This window comes from Manacus candei, unplaced genomic scaffold (assembly GCF_025592945.1).
Source record: "Manacus candei isolate 608988 ecotype Guabito, Panama unplaced genomic scaffold, ASM2559294v1 h1tg000063l, whole genome shotgun sequence".
Classification (NCBI taxonomy): domain Eukaryota; kingdom Metazoa; phylum Chordata; class Aves; order Passeriformes; family Pipridae; genus Manacus; species Manacus candei.
The window spans coordinates 5,608,071-5,628,403 of NW_026138111.1; the positions used below are offsets into that span (position 1 = coordinate 5,608,071).

The 20,333-nt window shown below is 35.7% G+C and overlaps 1 protein-coding gene across 8 annotated transcripts in view; it reads left to right on the forward strand.

Moving 5' to 3' along the window:
- The window catches only part of TAFA5 (TAFA chemokine like family member 5), a 410,474-nt gene that overhangs the window by 85,499 nt on the left and 304,642 nt on the right, over window positions 1–20,333 (forward strand). Inside the window, exon 1 of one of the 8 annotated variants that reach the window (XM_051805201.1) lies at window positions 12,501–12,566. The exons of the other annotated variants lie outside the window; for them this stretch is intronic. The gene's annotated coding sequence lies outside the window, so the exon portion shown is untranslated. Of the gene's footprint in view, window positions 1–12,500; window positions 12,567–20,333 lie in introns of those variants that run through there. 8 annotated transcript variants of the gene reach the window in all.

Below are 20,333 nucleotides of genomic sequence, written 5' to 3' on the forward strand. Positions count from 1 at the left end.
CTTTAAATAAATGAAATTGAATTTAATAAATCTCTTCCTACTTTCTATTTTCATACATACATTTGTACTTATTGAACGACCTGAATCCATTGCAATCAATAGTTCTAGATGTCATAAGATAAACCACATTAATTAATTATATTTTCAAGATTTGTAGACAGAGCTTGTATTTTTCTCAGTTAGGGAACTCCCTTTCCACTATGTATGCAGAATGCAATTTAATTCATTCTTGTAGAAGCATAGAATCTTTTAGGTTGGAAAAAAACTTCTACAATCACTGACTCTAGGTGTTAACCCAGCACTGCCAAGTCCACCACTAAAACATATTCCCAAGTGCCACATCTACAGGTCTTTTAAAAAACGCCAGGGGTGGTGACTCAACCACCTCCATGGGCAGCCTCTTCTAGTGCTTGACAATCCTTTCTATGAAGAAATGTTTTCTAATATCCAACCTAAACCTCCCCTGGTGCTACTTGAGGACATTTCATCTTGTCCTCTTGCTTGTTACCTGGGAGAAGATGCCAACACCTACCTGGCTACGACCTCCTCTCAGGTAGTTGTAGAGACCAGTAAGGTCTCCCCTGAGCCTCCTTTTCTCCAGATTAAACACCCCCAGCTCCCTCAGCTGCTGCTCATCAGGCTTGTGCTCCAGACCCTTCACCAGATCCATTGCCATTCTCTGGACATGCTCCAGCACCTCAATGTGAATATCTAATTTTAGTCTAATGGTATGAGCAATGAGTTTGCATGAGCTATACAGTTCCTTGAATGCATATCCACTTCATCTTAGACATTAAACAAATGAAATAATTTCTGCTTTGAGTTACTACTAGGATCATTATTGTTTGCTCTCCTGGTTACACAATAGCCTAGTTTCAAGTAATCACACAAGGTGATTATTATGGATGTCTTGTGAGACAGGGATTCAGTATTTCTGAGTTAACTAGAGGTGGAAACCCATCTCACAATTCCAGTATGAATGTTGTGAATATGTCTCAGTCTGAGGAGACTGGAATGTTTGCTAAAGAGGATGAGTTATAAGACAGACCGAACTCCTCTCTCTCAGCAATTGTAAATTCAAAATTAAGGGTCTTTAATCGGGGAAGTGTGGAAAAAAACAGAGGAAATAACAACCCTTTATTAAAAGATATATGTATGTTGGCAAAAACAGTAACAGAACACAAAAAAACCCCTACACAGTAGTCCTAGAAAAAAAGGGTCTGACGGAACACTTCCCTGTCCTTCAGTGCAGTCCTAACCGTGGCCAGCAGGGGGCGCTGTTGGGCTCTGGCGGTCCCCACACGGGAGAGGGGTCCGGAGGGAGCGGTCCCGGACTGCGGGAGAAGCCGAGAAGGAAATGGGGAACCCTTCCTTCAGTGGGAGGAAAAAGGGAAGGGAAGCAGTTCACTCCCATGGGACTCACTGCTGTCCCAGGTGACGGCGTCTCAAAACTCCTCCCTTCTCTCCTGTGGTCACGCAAACTCTCCAATGAAACACAGCAGATCTGGGGAGCGGGACAGCCAGGCAAGTCAAAGCCAGCAGTCCGAGCTGACCAGGATGAGAAGCCAAAAGCCAGATCCCCAGTCCCTCTCCCCAAATGCCTGCACGCAGACACCACCCCCCCATCCTCCTCCACCTCTCTCTGAGAGCGAAACTCAGCAGACTACCTCTCCCCTCCCGGAGCAGAGCCAGCCACCCCCCAGTCTCTGATGGGCCATTAGCAAGGAATGTAGCTCGGCTGGCTACATCCTTTGTAAAGCTAATGACCTCCCTTCCCCCACTCACTCCATTTTTCCTTGGAGTGAAGCAGGGGAAGAAAAATTCTCCTGAATTTCTAACCTATAACAAACACAAAGTTTATATGACAACAACTTTATACTGAGTCTAATACATTCTTCAGAGTGACACAGGCAGTGTGGACCTAAACTAAAATAACAATGGATGTAAAGGAATCTATTCCACAAGAAATATGGGTATGGGCAAATATCCTATTGAGTTTAGATTACAGCATTACTAAAAAAAAAATTACTTAATGGAATTTTAAAAGTTAAAATCTTGTAGGGAAAATTTTTCTGAATTCTTCTGACTCACTCTGTGTAAATGAATCAGATGCAACTATAAAAAAAACTAAGTATTTTTAAATAATTTATTGCTTATTCATTATGAGCCATAGTGGAAGGATATATATGATCTGTTTTAAAAATAAAATTATGTGAATAGGGACCATTTGAGACATGGTATTCCCAAATGAACTTGTTGCAAAGAGCTTCTTCATACTAAAATTTCCCTCTGTTGTACCATGAAAGTCTAATGTTCCTAATTTAATTAATTTTACCAAAGAAGAAGGATTCCCAAATGTCTTCAACAAACTAAATCATAGCAGTTTTTGAAGCACTTAACATTTATGATTAGCATTGTTATGCATATGTAACAGTGTGCTTTTAGATGCCCACCTTTCTGCTGGATCTGGGGGGTGTATCTCTGGGGACAATGCAAAATCTGGGGCAGTTTATGTATTTAAATTTATTTATAATCTTAATAACTTTTAGAAAATACCTATTTGAATTTATTCAGTCTATACAAAGTATAGAATCCATGCACAGAAATATTCTAAATACCAGATGACCTTTTCTTTTTAATAACAAAAGCTGACATTTTGTGAAAGAAAATTTTTTACGCATTTATCTTTACGATATGTATTTACTGTAAGTGTATGACATAAAACATAACTTTGTTCTGATTTCCATAAATGCTGCTTACATTATTTTTACAATGTGTTTGAAGCATTTATGTTATATTTGAAAGAAATGTTAACAGCATAACATATAAAATACTCTATTATAATACATCACTTTTGTTGAAATTAGAAATGTTTAAGAACAATCTACAAGTATAGTTAGTGCTTTGAAAATGAAGTATAAATTTCACAAATCCTCTTTGAAGTACTGTAAACAATTAAGTCATGGCAGTGATCTGTTGAATTTGAGGACAGAAGAGTGAACTGAAGCTGCTTAATAGACCTTTGACTAATAAACCCATTCTGTATTTCTGAAGATTACTAAAAAGCAAAATTTCTTGGAATCTAGGATTTAAATGTAATAGTTAAAAAAAAAAGTTACATCTTACACGATGGTGAAGAAATAAATATCTATTTTGGTAACATCACAATCTCAATTCAGCAATAGCTAAAAAATTGTAAAGTAAGTAATCTAATGGTCTAAATGCAAAACTAGGAGGTTTAAAAGCCCCTCTATAGAAGGAACTCTTGCATTCAAATCAAAACCAGCAGAGGGTTAAATGAGAGAATGGACACCAGCAATGTTAGTTATTTCCAGTAATACAAAATTAGATGCCTCAAATTTCAGAAAATTATTTATCCGTGCCCTGGAGAAATGACTTACACCTTTTGTGCACCACCCTGGAACTTTCCTTGCATTCATAATGAGAAGAGTCAGCTAAACATAATATATGATGTATATCATAAGCCAGGATCTGATCTTGGACTACAACTACTGTAAGGTCTCTGTTTTTTTAATTTATCAAAGATGAGTGAAAGTGGCAGTAAAAAATTGGCTTAGATTTTAAATGCCAAGAATTATTTTTAGTGTGGTGCTTACTGCAAAAGGCCACAAAAGTATATGGGTGTAATATTCTACTATGAAATCACAACTGGCTTCCATGCTGCTGTACCTTTATGGCAATCAGGGTTTCCATATAGGGACATCAGAGTCCTATTGAAAATATGTAGTGTGACAAAAAGTATTGAAGTATGTCAGTGACTTGCAACGTAGATCATAAAGACACTGATCATATTTTTTATAAAAGTGAAAATGCGTGGAGAAAGTATCCTGGCCATCCTAATCCTATACTAATAAGCAGGAATACTTTAAATGAAGTCTCCTGAATAGACCAAGAAAGGGTACATTCTTTAGTGTGTAAAGGTACTCTTTAAATTAAAAGGATAATATGCAAGCTGGGCTGATTTTGGCAGGGGTAATTTTCATCATTGTAACTAGTATGGAGCTATGGTTTGCGTTTGTGCTGAAAATTATGTTGATAATGTAGAAATGTTTTAATTGAACAGTGAGCAGTGAGCAGTGAGCAGTGCTCACACAGAGTCAAGGCCTTTTCTGCTTCTCATACCATTCCACCGGTGATCCAAGAGATATTTTGTACCATATGGCATGATAAAAACTGGTGGAAACTGAGTGAAGAAGAAGAAAGTGGGAGACACTTGGAGTGATGGCATTTGTCTTCCCCAGTAACCATTATGTGTGATGGAGCCCTGTTTACCTGGGGATGGCTGAACAGCTACCTGTCTGCCCATGGGAATGGTGTATGATTTTCTTGTTTGAATTTGCCTGTATGCACAGCTTTTGCTTTACCTATTAAACTGTCATTATCTGAACCCATGAGTTTTCTCACTTTTACCCTTCTGATTCTCTCTCCCATCCCTCTGGTGGTGGAGTGAGCGAGTGGCTGTGTGGGGCTTGGTTGCCAACTGGGCTTAAACCACAACATAAGTGTAAAATGTTAAGGAAAATGTTGGGGTTTTTATTTCACTCCCTTACTTATTGCAAAGAAAATAAAAGATTTTAAGAAATCTTAAGAATGTGAGAACCTAACCATTGTGTTCAGCTCAATGGTCCATCTCCTCTCCTGTCTCCAATAACACTCATAGGTTGGTGCTCAGGAGGGGTGAAAACAGGACAAGCATATATGGTATGTCTGAGTACAAATCTCCCAGATTTTCCTGGATTAGGAATTTTTCTGCTTCTGATGTGTTTTGTTACATTAGTAACTCTCGATGAAACTTTCTTTCTTTTCGCCCTATCTTCTCTTGAATCCATCCACAACATAACAAATCTACTTGTTTTGAGAATTATATACTTTTGTTTCCCTAGAGCATGAGTGCTGCTAGCTTCATTTGATACTCCCACGTTTTTGTACCAGAAGAGACAAAGAATAGCTGGTCCCTATCTATTTCCCCCAAGTCACTATGATTTTGTCAACCACCATCATATCCTCAAATGTTCCCTCTAAGCTGAAAAATCCTTGCAATCATTACTGTTGCTTTTCATGCTTTGACAATGATCCTTGTTTTGGTGGTTATATTAGTATGTTTTTTTAATTTCTACAAGTTAAGACATCTGCCCCAAAACATGAGGCAAAGCCATCCAGGCTAGTAATCATTATGTAAGTAGATTTTGCTTTTCATAATCTACTATATATTTTGGCGTGATATTTTCTTTTATTTTTTTCTTGCTTTCCAGATTATCAGTAAATTGACAGGGTAGGAGAATTGATGGTATAATCAGACATTGCTTTTAAAAACTACTGATATTTGCCTAGTTGGTATTTACATGATAAATAGTCTTGTATATCTCATTATTGCTAGGACCCTACTGACTACTCTGCCTTGCAAATATACCAGCAGCCAGTGTTTGAGCCTATAGGCTAATGGCAAGAAATGTGCATCAGGTGTCAGGAAGGTGTCAATTTACACTCTTTGTAGTGTTGTAACCTATGCTGGAGATATTCTGGTACTGACCTAGAGCAGGGGACACTTCTCACATCACTCTATTTGTAAGACTTTGCTCAGAAGACCTTATATTCTGAGCTCTATAGTTCGGGGCTCAGTAAGCTTTCTATATTTAGTGCTGTTTGAGTGAGCCTGCCACTTCCCATTTTAAGATGTGAAAACCTCAATTGTCGTCCTGGAATTCAGCGGAATGGTTAAGGGCTGTATATCTTATTGGGAGAAATTTGAGTTTCCTGTAATTTCTTATCTGAAAATGTGAAATAGGATTGTCTGTCTAGTTAGGTTATTGGGGGGTTTTCCTTTTGTTTTGTTTGGGTTTGTTGTTGTCATTTTTGGTTTTGTTTTATTTTTATTTTTTTCATTAAAGAGCTCTTCTAAATAATAGGAATATGTAAAAGGCATATAAAGGCAGGGAAGTTATGTTCCATTATTTTTCAAGTGGTCACCTATTGGTAGTTCACCGATGTACAAAATTCTATATTTCCCTCTGTGCTACACCTTAATACTGTGTTTTTGTAGTGGATATTTTAGGTAGTGGCTATTGGACATCAGCACAGTATGACTGCTATTAAAACAGTGTGGAAAATTTTGAGATTTTAAAAAATAATTGAAATGTGAATAAACCATTGCTTATGACCTTTTTATAAATATAAGCCCATACACAAGAGTACCTATACTTTATGAGTAATGCTGCTTTCTATTAGCATGATTTCCTCTGGATTTTGTATTTCCAAAGAGAATTATAACATTTTCTTGTGCAGAATTCTGCTTTGGCACATTGCTAACAGAAGTGGATGTTCAGTACTGCCTATTACCCTGCCTCTGCCAACAGCCACAAACGGAATGTTTGTATCTGCTTTGAACCATGCACCAAATTGGAAACAGTTGTCGAGCTTATATCGTGCCTTCACAATTGACTGATGACAACTACCCTTCAGAGTATAGGAGCTTTTTTATGCCTAATTATTTTTACTGCAGCACTGGGAACTTAAGAAAATCCTGTGAACAAATCTTGGGTAACTTGAAGTCAGGAAAAAGAGAATAGTGAGAAGGATTGAAAAAATGGCAGGAATTTGTCTGAAGTCAGAAAACAGTTTTTCATCCTTTCTCCTTGAATATTATAAATGTTTGAGAAGGTCTCTAATTGCTGTTTTTTATTTTCATTTCCTTTGTAATTACTATAAATGCAGCAGACAGTACTACACTTTCCCATGACATTTTCAAATGACATTTTCTGCTACCTCCTCCTCCTTTCCTGGAAGTAAAAAGGTTTTCGGTGCATTATATTTGGCTTTTTGGTACTATGCCTAGTAATTTTCTACCAAAAAGAAAGCATTATACTTAGTATTGGCAGATTTTTCTCACATAAATTCTTTTAGTTTAACCAAACCAGTAAGAAAAAGAACAAATAATTTTTCCTTATGTATTTACTTTTCTTTAAAAAATATATTGCAGTTCATCTATCTGTAACATATATCAGGAATCAGAGATAGTAAGATTAAACCAGACTTTGTGCCAAATTAATGTAAAGCTTTTAATCATAAATTATACTATTTGCAATCAAACTATGATATTTAAAACAAATTATTGTTTTCTTTATTTTATTTTAACATTAAACTACTAAATTGACAAGTAAATTTTCTGATTATCATATTTTTATTTGGTTTGTACTTAATTTGGCTTGCTTTTAAACAAATTTGAATTTTTTTGTAAAGAAAACTATATATTCCTATATAATATAAACATATGTAAAATTTAGAAATACTTTAAAAATGCAGTCATAGTTAACGTATGTGTTGGTTTCTGTGATTGCTCTTTTAAGTCTAAATAAAGTCATTTTACAGTATCAGTCATTTTCAAGTTGTCATACATAAGCAGGAATTCTTACTGCTTCTTGGAAATGAGATCATACCCAGGTGAGAAGTTGGTCTGATGAGATACCATGTTTCAAAGGGAAAAGCATCTGAGTTTCCAGGGTTTGAATGAAGTTGGCTTAGGAATAGTTGTCTAAGGTTTTGCTGTGCTTTATTGCCTGTATTTTTTACAGAAGGGAAACATACCCATGGTTGTAGCCATACACATCAGAAATATTTGATAAATTAGAAAAATTTGCTCTTTGGAAAATGAACATCATATATGAAGTGCCACATATATTCTAACAAATTTTGCATGTATATGCTTACAAATATTAAATTGCAAGTGTTGGACTTAAATTCTCATCAGTGTGAATAGTTTTCCTGACTACCTGAGCACGATGAATAACCATGTGCAAATAACCTATTATTGACATAGCTAATTGTTCTAAATTGGGGGCTTGCTTTGTCATTCACGGTAGTTCACAACGGAATATATGGATTCTGACATGGATACTACTTAATAACTGTAGTAAGCAATGCCATTTAAGAAAACTGAGAAAGCTCTATAGTTATTTATGCATTTTGTCAGACACACTGTGTGGAATTTATTGAACAAGTCTTATTAAGATCCTTTCCTTATACATCTGCTTTTTAGAATTTTTAATTTTTTTTTGTTCAAGAAACACAAGTTCTGCTTACAGGACTTTATTCTGTTTAGTTTTGTAAGGGTTTGCTGTCAAAGGTGGAATTTCTACTGTAAAGTATATTTTCTTAAACTACTTCTATATTTTGTCCTGATGCGAGGGATTGTCAGTTCCATTGGCTAACGGTGCTGAGTAAGGCACAAATGGTGGCTTTGCAAAAGGGTAGCATCCTGCAGTCAGCAAGAGGCAGTACCAGAGCAGGTGCAATACTTGGGTTCAGCGCAGAAGAAGGTACCTAAACACTGCTCAGCTGAACTCCTTGGCCCTTGGCAAATGAGTGGAATCCCTAAGAAATTGAAAAAAAAAAAAATCTTGCTGGGTTGTTGAAAATCTATAATTACAGACAGTCCATTTCCAATTGACAACAATGAAAGCAAGCGCTTAAATGGATTCTGATTATTGTTTTGTGTAGAAATTTGGCATGTAGGCTAAGTTTGCTGAGAAAAGAATTTCTCACATGGAAATTATCCCTAAGTTATTGCCAGTGGATTCTCTCTAGAACTCATTGTATCATAAAAATTGTAATAAAAAATTAAGTACTGTCATAGACAGAGTGCATATATAAACCCATCCTTAGAAGTGGGCATTTGAAATAATCAAACAAAAATAATACATTTATAAGCTTTGTAAATCCATCAGAACCAAGAAGGTAATAACCCAGTATAGGGCTTTGCTTGCTATTATTCTCTATTATTTTCTCTTTTTATGCTTATGCAGCATAAAACAGAAAAGTTACATGGATATCTGGTGATTTTTGAACTTGGAAATTCTGAAAATAAGATAGAGAAATATCAAAGTCCCAAAGGAAAGTTGTGTCTACTTTGCTGTTGTGAGGAGAGCTCTGTGGGCAGGCTAGCAGCAGGAATCTGAGTGTAGTAGAGAGAGGGAGGCTTATTACTGGGGAAAAGATGAAACTGAAAGGCGAGGAGATCTAGGAAACCTTTTATTACCCTGGTTACTGAAGCACATAAAAGTGCAAATTTACATGTTTGGAGTTTGGAGAAGTGTTGGTATGATGTGCTTTTCTGGTTGTGCATTTTGCCTAATGTCTATTATGTTTCAATAATTCATACACTGAGCTCAATTTTAATTCAGCTGCCTCAAGGTAGGGTGCATTGGTCATTATGGGAACCAAAGGAAGATAAGAAAAGTATTTCATTCCTTCCATTAAAACCTTTATTGTCTTGTAGAGTTCTGCTGCAATTGAATGCATAACTTTGGCAGGCCTTCCTTCTGGTGGCTTTGTTTGTGCAACACAGAATAATGGTAGCAACATTTCATTGAAGCAACCATACTAAAAGCTAATGAAAGCTTACTATTCTTTATAGATGCTTTGTAGATTTGATTCTTCTTTGGGGGGTAAAACGTTCCTTCTGTCATGACCTGAACGTTTATAGTTGTCTGCAATCCTTGTAAGTAAGCTATTTATTGCTTTTCCTACTACTTTCATACCAGGATAGAAATGTACCAGTGGACATGTATCTTGTATATTAGGATTATGTAAGTTTGTTTATAGTAATGGATTAATTTTAAAGACTCTATTCACATGGTGTTCCATGAGGTTATATGCCAAGGACCGGCTTGAACTCATTTATTTGTGGAAAAGTTATGGTTCTTGTTTTTTAAGCTTTACACAATGGTCTTCTAAAATAATATTTACTCTAAGGGTGCACAGTGCTTGCCTGCAGATATTGTTTTTCAGTGTGAGCTGTTAGAGGACAGTGGTCTCTGATGTACAGTAAACACAGGAGGACTTTTTTAAGACTCTGTTTCTAATGTCTTCTGTAAGAAGATTAGCATAGAATCATAGAATATACTGAATTGGAAGGGACCTATCAGGATCATCGAGTCCAACTCCTGGCCCTGTTCAGGACACCCCAAGAATCAGACCATGTGCCTGAGAGCATAGTTCAAATACTTCTTGAACTCAGGTGGAGTGTCTTTATTTTGCTCTCAGTATCCTCCTCCTGCAGGAGACTCCTGATGGTGTGTAAGGGGTTAGACATGCATAAAAAGGTTCTCCTTCAGTTTGTATGCGATGATATGTAGAACTATTCATATCTCTTGCAACACACTGGTACCTCCAGTAATGAAAGAATATCTGACCAGAAATGAGGATTTGCTGCTTACACTGAAAAGCGGAGGATCCCTGGCAGGCAAGATTCATTGGTTTTTTTTTTTACCTTAAGCATTTCTGTGACTGAAGAGGTTCAAATAATGGACTCTTCCTCAGGAAAAGACTTTTTTGAATGGTAATGATTTTTCTGTGTAAAATAATTAGTTAAACTAATAGTATAAGCAATCAGACAAACCAAACGGTATTACTAGATAAATTTGTAGTATTTTGGTTTGCTTTTTTTAATAACTGAGCTAATTCAATTTATGTTTTCTACAAAGATACATCAGCAGTAGAGCATATGATTCTCAGTTACAACTTGACAGTTGAAAGGAAACAGGAATCTCCAAAATCTATTGTGCTTACCAAAAAAAAACCCCAAAACAACGAACCATAAATCAGAGCATCTGCAGAATTGTAGGAATTTGACATATTAGCTTGTTTGGCCAAATTGTCACCCTTAAACCTCCTATTCTATAATATAATGAAAAATTAAACCACCACATTATAAATAAAAACATCAATTTCTTGCCTTTTTGCCCTTTTTTTTTTTCAGCATAGAAATAAAATGGCAGCACCTGGAACATTTTTTTGTATATGCATATGGACTTTTCAGCTTCTGTGCATCAGCCTGATTCTATGATCATTTTGGTTTAAGTTAGAGAAAATTTCCAGAGGCTTAGATTCTCTGTTGCCTTCATGTTGTTTTAGTAATAAAAATGACAGATATTTTGCTAGAAGGCTATTTGCTTATAATATAGAAACACTGAGTGATAGAATTTGTGTTGTTGATTATCTGCTATTTATTGCATAAAGCATTTATTTATTTAAAATTTTTATTCATTTATTGCATGGGTGATGGTCAGTCTAGATTTCCTTAAACAATACAAATCCAGCAGAATGCTTGGCATTTTTTGCTAGAAGAAAGCTAGAGGAACCCATAGAGTGATCTCTGTAAAGATAGGTATGTGCTAACTTTCAGTCATTTGACTTGACAGAAAAAGTGAAGCAGTGATGGAAGCCTATCTGTCTTCACAGTGAATATTACACATTGTGTTGTTCTGGAAGAAAACATTATGTGGTTTTGCATTGCCTCACATCTTAAGTGCATGTTAAGGTTCTTCAAATAAACCTCAATAGAATTTATTCACCATAGTTCAAACCTAAATTTCTCCTGCTTCCCCTGATTGCATCTCAGTGTTCCTTTTTGTCTCCCCAGATGTTTTCAACATATAGTTAAAATTATCACCACAAGGTGGAGTTCTGAACTTTCCAGTATGAACAATCTCTTCATCACATCAACAAGGAACAAACCTAATTTCTTTTTAACTATCATGCTTCAGTTACACCTGGAATTTGCAAGAGTGTTTGTAGGTATAAATATTCAATAGAAGCCAAAGAATTTGGAACTATTTGTATGGTCTGTCTAGAGTCTTAATATGAAGTTAGTGCTGGCTTTAAACCTGGACTTTTTAATCTCATCATGTATGTGCATTTTTTCTGTTGACAGCCACAGTTCTGCAGCACATCAAAGACATTACTTCAGATCTTTTTAGTGCTTACAGAGAAGGTATTTTCTGTCACAAACACGCTTAAATGTTTTGGAAGGAAAATCTAGTTTTATCACCTATATAAACAGTGAATTTTTATAATGTGGGGTTTGGTAAAATTAATTGGCTGTTTAAAGGAATTCTATTATGCATGCTCAGTTGTTGAGAAGAAATTATTTCTTGCTTTGCAGCTCTGACAGGATTTTCAAACACATACAGATTTATCAAATACATAGTTTTGAAGGAATTTCTTTGTCTTTTATAAAAATAGTGGTTTATAAAATTATCAGTGTTTCTATTTCATTCTAAATGACTGGTTTTACATGTGTGTAACTCAGAACTCAATTTGAGTAGCTGAAATGTCCTTTAAAGGTATATCTCTAAATGTCTTTTAAACGTATATCTCTAGAGCTGGAATACGGTGGTAGCCCTCTTGTTCTATGAGGCGATTACGGCTGGAGTAGATTGGAGGGGTTTAAGAAGTGCAGCAGCCGCTGTGGTGGGTTGTGGTGCTGAAGGGACAGCTCATGGCAGCTCGAGGCGGCAGTGCTGCAAGCGGAGCGTGGGGCAAGGGGCACAGAAAGCATCAGGATACAATAATTCTATAGAAATGATCAGATAAGAGTTTTTGAAAGTGCTTTTATAATAAATATTATTGATTACAGTTATTTGTAGTGGTGTTCTTCCTTGTGGAACACGCTACATCCTCTGGGGTCATGGAAACCTTCAGGAGGGTTGTGATAAAGTCCTTCCTTGAAGTGTTTCTGCTTTAATGCTTGGGAGAGGAAGCAAACTAAGGTATCACTTTATTTTATTTATTTATCTTTTCCTTTAATTTTTTACATACATTTAGAGCATGATGTGATATTGTCTCTCAACTTCTCTGCAAATCCTTTGTTTTGGGATGTGATTTTACTCTCCTATGTTACTCACTAGTGATGAAAAGTTCAAAGTATTAATCTTTAATTGAACAAAATAAAATCAGAAGAATTTTAAAGACGCAATTAACACTTTGCTCTAATTTTCCTTAACATCTTTACTCAGTCATTAGGAATTTAATCTCCGGTATTTTGAGCAAACTTTGAAAATCATATTGATATTTGCATTTTTCATATGCTATATGCGTGTTTCACATGGGATTTAAAATGTTCCTTTAAACCTCCAATTTTAGCAATTATTACTGTTAGCTGCCTTAGTATAAACTTTTGGCAGTGTTTTGAAGATTTCTATTTCTTAGTCAGGTAGGTGTCATTTTCCTACTAAGCATGTAACATAAATAATAAATAAAGTTTAGGAGCAAGAACACATTATCCATGTAGCTTATTGCCAGGACTCATGTGGAGTTGACTGCAGTATAATTTCTGTGGACATGAAAGCCCATGGAAGAAATATCTTTGCTGTAGTGGCCTGTAGATACATGTGTTAGCTAGTATTGCATGCTACTGTTAAGCTGAGCAACAAGAGCTTCTGTCACCCTCTTCTCTTAGAAACAGTTTCCTTTGATTTCTTCTATTTTGGTTAAGTTTTGCCTAAATTATTATGAGGAGACAAAGAGACAATGGACATAAATTTAAATACAAGAAACTTAATTATTTTTTTTTTTATCTGTGAGGGTGATTGAACACTGGAACAGGATGTTCACCAGGGTGTGGTGATCTGCATCCTCACAGAGGAAACAGTTCTGAGTGACCTGCATCACCAGTTGACCTTGAGTAGGGAGATTTGACTAGATGATCTTCAGAAGTTCCTTCTAACTTCAACTGCTCTGTGATTCTGTGACACTGTGAAATTAGAGAAAGTTATCTGTTTTTCAGTGAAATGAAGCTACTTGAGGCAGACTCGTGTTTTCACTTCGAGCTTCTATGTGTTATCTAGCAGTGATTCCTCACATTTTTCTCACTCATTGGGCCATTGGTTTCTGTGTGAAGACAGAAAGACTATGTACTTTCCCACAGCCAAGCATAGACACAGAACAAACCAAACAAAACCAAAGGTAACAGAAAATGACCCCATGACTAGATTTCTGACTCTTTAAGGATTGTCTTGCCGTATCAGAGATTATTAATGTAAGCAATGAAAGTAACACCTTTCATGAGAGAGAATGGATTTGCTTTGCTTGTGCCATTCCTCAAGATCTTACCCCTACATGTTGTTGACAATCTGTTAGCTCCTGGTAAAATGAGCACAATGCTGATCATGACCAAATGTCAAGTGGAATTTTATCGTTTTTTTTGTTCATTGAGTTGTCATAAATCCTTTTGCTGGTTATGTCGATAGTGGTTGTCCATTTTAAGTGAAGCCATCCATTTTAACTGATACAATTCTGAGGCTCCTTTCATTGATATGATCATCCTGTGAGGAATGACGAGTGCTATTGTCTAAACCATCACAACTAGCTGGGACTCCTACAGCTTGCCTAGCTCCATATGTTCATATTTAACAGCTTAACTTTCAGTTTCCAGTATGGGATTCCTGTGGCTTTCTTCATTAGTGTTTGGCCAGGCACTCCACAAACTTCACAGCAGAGGGCCCTTGCTAACATCTTGTAAGTGGGCTCTCTGGTACCCACTTTAACTTCAGTAGTCTTTCTTTCCAGATTGTCTGAAAAGCATCCTGCAGGTTCCTGCACATTGTAGGCAAAGGCTGATTTTCTCCTCGAGTGAGGACTTTGCTCCATGTGTGCACTTCTAGACTTTCCATATGAGGCAGGTTTTTAATTAATCCCTTATACTGTCATTTCTAAACTGCACATAAATATAGACATTCTAATAACTCATACTCCAAGTGAAAATGAATTTTTTGTATAAGGGACCATACTCCTTCTTAATAGCAGCTCTGTAGGCTGCTATTTCAAAAAGTTAAAATACATTTGTTGATAATAATATGACTTGTCTATAATTTCAGATAACTGAATAGTTTCTCCCAGTCAGCTGTATATCTCTGAGAACAAAACAGGACAAAGAATACAGTAACCTGTTCTAACTAGAAAACATGGCCTGATCTCAGTTTTACAAAACAGTCCAAGGGGGTGCTCCAAGTTTAAAGTTTTCCTTTAGTCCTATGTTAAAAACAGTTTCTACACTCTTGTTTGACTGCATTTCACTTAGAATTAGGAACTATTTAATCCTATTATTCTTTCATTTGAGTGCACTTCCAGTTTTCTCCATCCAGCCCCTATTTCAACAGTCTCAAAAGAAATGAGACAAACTGATGGTGCAGGACACCACTCTTTTGTCTTTCATGTGACACTGTTTTTTATGAAACAGAGTGATCCATACGTAACAGATTAAATCAGAGCAAGGTTTTTTTGCATGTGAAATGTGAACAGGTAGCTGTGATGGTAGTGAACAGGCAAAAAAGTCTTGTCCTGTACTTGGAAGAACCAGAGAAAATGAAAAGCTATTCCAGCAACCTAATGAGCACCTAAGCTCTTTAATAACAAGAGTCTCTTTTTCTCTAATCTGATAATTTTGATAATGTACAGACTATCTTCCTAATTTTTCTATTACTCTGGTAATAAAAATTATAATAAAAATTACCCAGAAGTACCCACTCACTGCATTTTTCTGGTCCTGTAGTGAGGATATGAGGAGCTTAAATCGTATTTTATCTAAATTTGGATCTTTATATAGTCCATAGGGAACAGCTATCTGGTCTCTAAGAATAGGATGTTCCTTATGCTAAGGGTACTAAAGGTAGGCACATCAGGAATTTCCAGTCCAAGAAGGAATGTGTGATTTTAAAAGCATATAGAAGGAACAGGGGGAAGGCTGAAGAAGAGATACCTGATGAGGAAAGGAGGAAAGGAGGAAGAAAGAAAAGGGGAAAGAAAAAGTAGTAGGGATGGGGAGAGAGGGAATAAGAGATTCTATGACAAGGATTCTTGGAAAATAAGTGATCTGAATAACTGTTTGTACTATTTTTACAGTGATCAAATATATGTGTTAGGCTGAAATGGATCTGAGGATACAATCTGCTCTCTTATGTGAATTAGGATCACCCCAATGGGTATTTATTTAACTTGTTCTTAAACGTGTGTTGAGGTGTGGATTCCCTATAAATGATAAACAGGTCCATCATTTAACTGTCCTGATAGCTGGGCTGTTTTCAATTAGCATCTAATATAAATCCCCTTTCCTATACCGGTAGCTCAAATTAAAATGAGGTCTAATTTATCTACATCTTTCTTGATAGATGAAGCCACAAACTGAGAAAAGTGCTGTGATGAGAACTTCAGGAGACACTACTTACCTTGTCTTTTGTTTCTGCCAATGAATTCCACTTCATTACAACAATAGAGTATTTTTTTGATCATTATTCACTTTGTGATCCACTATACCTTCACACCTTTTTCCATTATTTGCAGTTGTTCTCTACTTTCGCTTTTTTAATTGTTTAGCACTTTTGGAAAAATGTAATACTTGTGCTTCACCTCTGTCAAAATAAAGACAAGTTGCTGTGTTTCTGATTTAGAAGAATCCTGTTATCATTTCATCAGATCTCTGAATTCATCAAAATGAATCTAAATGACTACCAAAATAAATCTATCTCTCTATATATATATCTTGATATCATATATTTACATGATTATAATATTAAATATATAAGTCCAATTCTGTTCTCTGATATTCAGGTGTAAATACACTTACTGCAGTTGTCTCTCCAGATCTGACCTCATTAAAAGTGAAAATACTGTGTGTGTCTTATTATTGCAGAAATAGTTTATCCAAAAGGAACTATTCAGGGAATACAGCTAGCCTTTCTTTTTCTTTCTTTTTTTTTTCTTCCCTTTATTCTCAAAACAAGACTTCTCTGTATAATGTAATGCTTTACATTATCTGAAGGAAAATATTTTGGTGTCAAAGTCATGTTCTGGATATGATGCCTCCTGTTCTGAATGTGATGATCAGGGAATTCTCTTTCTCTGCTCTCATATATAAGTACCAGTTATGGTCCATATAACTGTCATTGTTTCAGTAACCTGCAAATTTGTTGCTGTAATGAAGCTTCCCGATAAACAAAGTTATTTTTCTTTATTAAGCCAGTGGTTGGATCTACAGCTGAACAGAAAGGCTTATTGTGTAAAGATCTGAGGTTATATGTAACATATTTTGAAATGCTGTATATGGGCAGGAGAATATAGTCATGGTTACAGCAATGGGCAGGAAATCACAGTTTTGAGTCTTGGCTGTGCCACAGACTTTCTGTGTGACTTTGGACAAGCTACTCTTTGTGCATTAGCTAATAATACTATCTCTATCTCCCAGGGGTGTTGTGAGAATACATTCATTAATGTTTGTAAGGCTCTTGGATGCTATAGCAATGGGGCCATATAAGCACTTAGAGAAACAATCCATTTTTGCAACAATGTCCCTGACTAAGGACTTTTTCGCTGGAAGTTTTTCATAGATGCTTGTTATGAATAAATCTACTTTATAATGATACAGTGAGGTTAAACTGCCTTTTGGAGTGCAGTTTCACTTTAGTATTCAGAACAGGTGTAAACAGTCATAAATTCGAAAGCCGTTCCCAAAGAAAGAGAATACCATTTCATAGTCAGACATTTGAATAGAAAAGATATCTCTCCTGATTTATCTAGTTCAAAACATGGAGGATTATTTACATCTGTATCTGTCTCACAAATAGTTTATTCTATTTTAAACACTTCTCATTACATTGTCTAAACTACCTCCTCAGGCAAGTCATTTCATTGCCTAATTGGTTTTAAGGTTAAACAGTTTACTCAGATGTCTACCCTATTTTTCGCTTGTGGTTATAGGCTGTGCTTTCAGTCTGTCCTTTCTTTCTGAAATAACCTTCACTCACATGTGTTTGGTTCAGACACTGCACAGTTACAGCAGGTCAAAAAGGTATTGCTTTAGTGCTGATGTGAGGTAAATTGGTAAGCCACTCTAACTTGATTTGATAATCTGCCTGGCTGAGTGCTGGTCAGTGTTAAAATCTGAATATGGGGTTCAGCGCATTAGCACCAAGGAACAGAAAAAGGGTATTCAATATTTTCAAGGCTTTTGTAGAGGACTTGGTGAGAGATTTCCAATCTAGGGGAAAATGTTCTGCTAAGACTTCATAAAAGATTTTGTTTTGCTATAACTTGGGGTTTTTTTATTTGTAGAAACTAGTGGCAGCAGACGAAACTGTGCAAGTAAGAGATCTAGAATAACGTGAGCAGTCAGTGAGGACAATAAATGAGGGCTATGCAGCTTTTGAGGCTCAGAAAACAAGACATCTGTTGTGCTTCCATGAAAAGCTTTTTAATTTGAGGGCTGAGTTCAACCAAAATGTTTATGAAAGCAAGAGATCATTAGAAGATAGAGACCTTATAAATGTCCCAATGATGGGAACAAATACTATGTCCTCTCCTACTGTACTAAATGCAGAGGAATGACATGGTCTTAAAAAATGTCCAACTGTAGGAAATCAGTGAATTGCAGTTAATTACAAGATGTAAACATGCAGGAGAACAGGTCTTATTTGATTCGTGAGATTGCTCGCTTGCCGTGAAATCCATCCACTGTTGTTGTTTGAATATGTGCTGAATAGAATTGCTTTTAATAACATTACCATATGAGTGATAGTGTAAATGCTTCTCAAGATGACTGTTAGTTTAAGCTATGCTTAAGACTTTCCTCACAATGCAGGAGAAGAAAGCTTTGTAATTATTTTTTTGGTTTTTTTTCTTCTCTCTATGAGCACTGACGTTGAATGGGGTTGATATCCTGTAGTATTCATACATACATAACATATACCACTTTGGATAGAAGAACTAAAAATGAAAGAAAGAAGTAAACTATACTATTGCAGTGTTGTAAAAACTTATTACAAAAGGACCCACAAATATCAACTCTCAATCTTCTTGAATGCACAACCATCAGGCTGCTCCCAGCTTCATGGATTGCTGTTTTCTGGATTTAGCTAAAGACTCGGTACAGCCGTCTTTTCTTTCAGTTTGTCAGTAAATGCAGGACCTCTTTTAGGGGATTCTTAATCAGAATTCCAAATTTTATAATATTACTTGATGCAGGATTGAATAAAAAGGTATCAGTGAAGTCAAGGAGAGGAAGCTTCATTTCACAATTGTTTGTGAACCAGTATTTTGTCTCAGTTGTTATATACCCTAACATGTCTTTTGAATTTTTAGTTTATTCATGTTTATGTTTCTCGAGCATTATTTTAGTAAAATTCTTTGTTACAAAAATTTCCTTTACGAACACATTTTTATAGTGCAGCAACACTAAAATATCTACCAAAATGAGGAAAAATGTAACTCAAAGGATTACTTTTATCTTCTTAAAAATTAGGGAATTTTTATATCTTGTGCCAAACAAATCCTCTTTGAGACGCTGTGTGCACGACACAAAAATAATTGGGATGATAAAGATTACTATAGTCTGAAAAAAAATTCATAAGAAAAAAGATACCTGTTTACAAATTTCAGACCTGATAATCAGCTAATTAAAAAAATATTATCACCACAAACAGTGGAAAATTCAAATTTCTGTGAAAGAATTTTTGTCTTATGTTATGTCTGTCAAAAAGAAGATTACACATCTTCAATAGTATACCTGGAAAAGGAAAATAAAGCAGTTAAACATACTGAAGCTCTTACAGTTGCATTACTTGGTTTTTGTCATTGCCTTCTCAAGAATGCTTCTCTATATAAGAAGCAGCGGGATACATAATCTGGAAAGGGTAAAGCCTTTTTCTAATGGCAAAGTAAATTGCAGTTTCTCACAATAGGAGGTCATTGGTCATATACTGATTCTATCTATTTTGATAAGACTACATTTTGATAAACATCTTACCTATGGCATGTCTGTAGAATTGATACCAGTTGCACATGTTTACTTCAGCAAAATAACTTCTCCCTTGCTGATCTCTAGGTGATACTTAATACACAATTAGATGCTATCTTGCTCATACTATTTGATGTTTCAGTTTACTACATAAAGTACACACCTGCTTCTCATATTGCCCCTTATATTGTTCTGAAGTGATTATGAAAACAAAATATTTTAAAACCTAGTGGTTCCTAATGGAAGAAAATAAAAATCTGTTACATGTAGGCAAAGAAAAAAACAATACAAAATGTGGTTGTCATTCAAAATAAATCTAAGATCTCCTTTTTAACCATAACAATTATTCCAGTAAGTATACTGATGTTTGCTAGACCCTCATTTCTAGAAGTAATTGTCATGTGTTTTGGTGATTTGATTTGTTCTGATTTAATAGAATTCCATTAGTTTTCTGTGAAAAAGAAAAGATTTTTTTTTCTATCCCTGTTTCTTCATAAAGTTAAAAAAAAATCCAAAAAGCAAGCTGTATCTGGATCCAGAATTTTGTGGCATTAGACTTTAAGTTCTTATTTAACACGGTTTTACTTGGAAGGCTATAACTAGGTAAGTGCTGTGTACTATATTATAACTCCTTTGTAGGGAAGATATGAATACTTAACCTCTTTCAAAAAGAAGAGGAGAGAGTGGGGAGAGAGTCTGTTTTACTAAGTTTCATTTACGTCAGACGCAACTGGATGTGTTTGGTTAACTT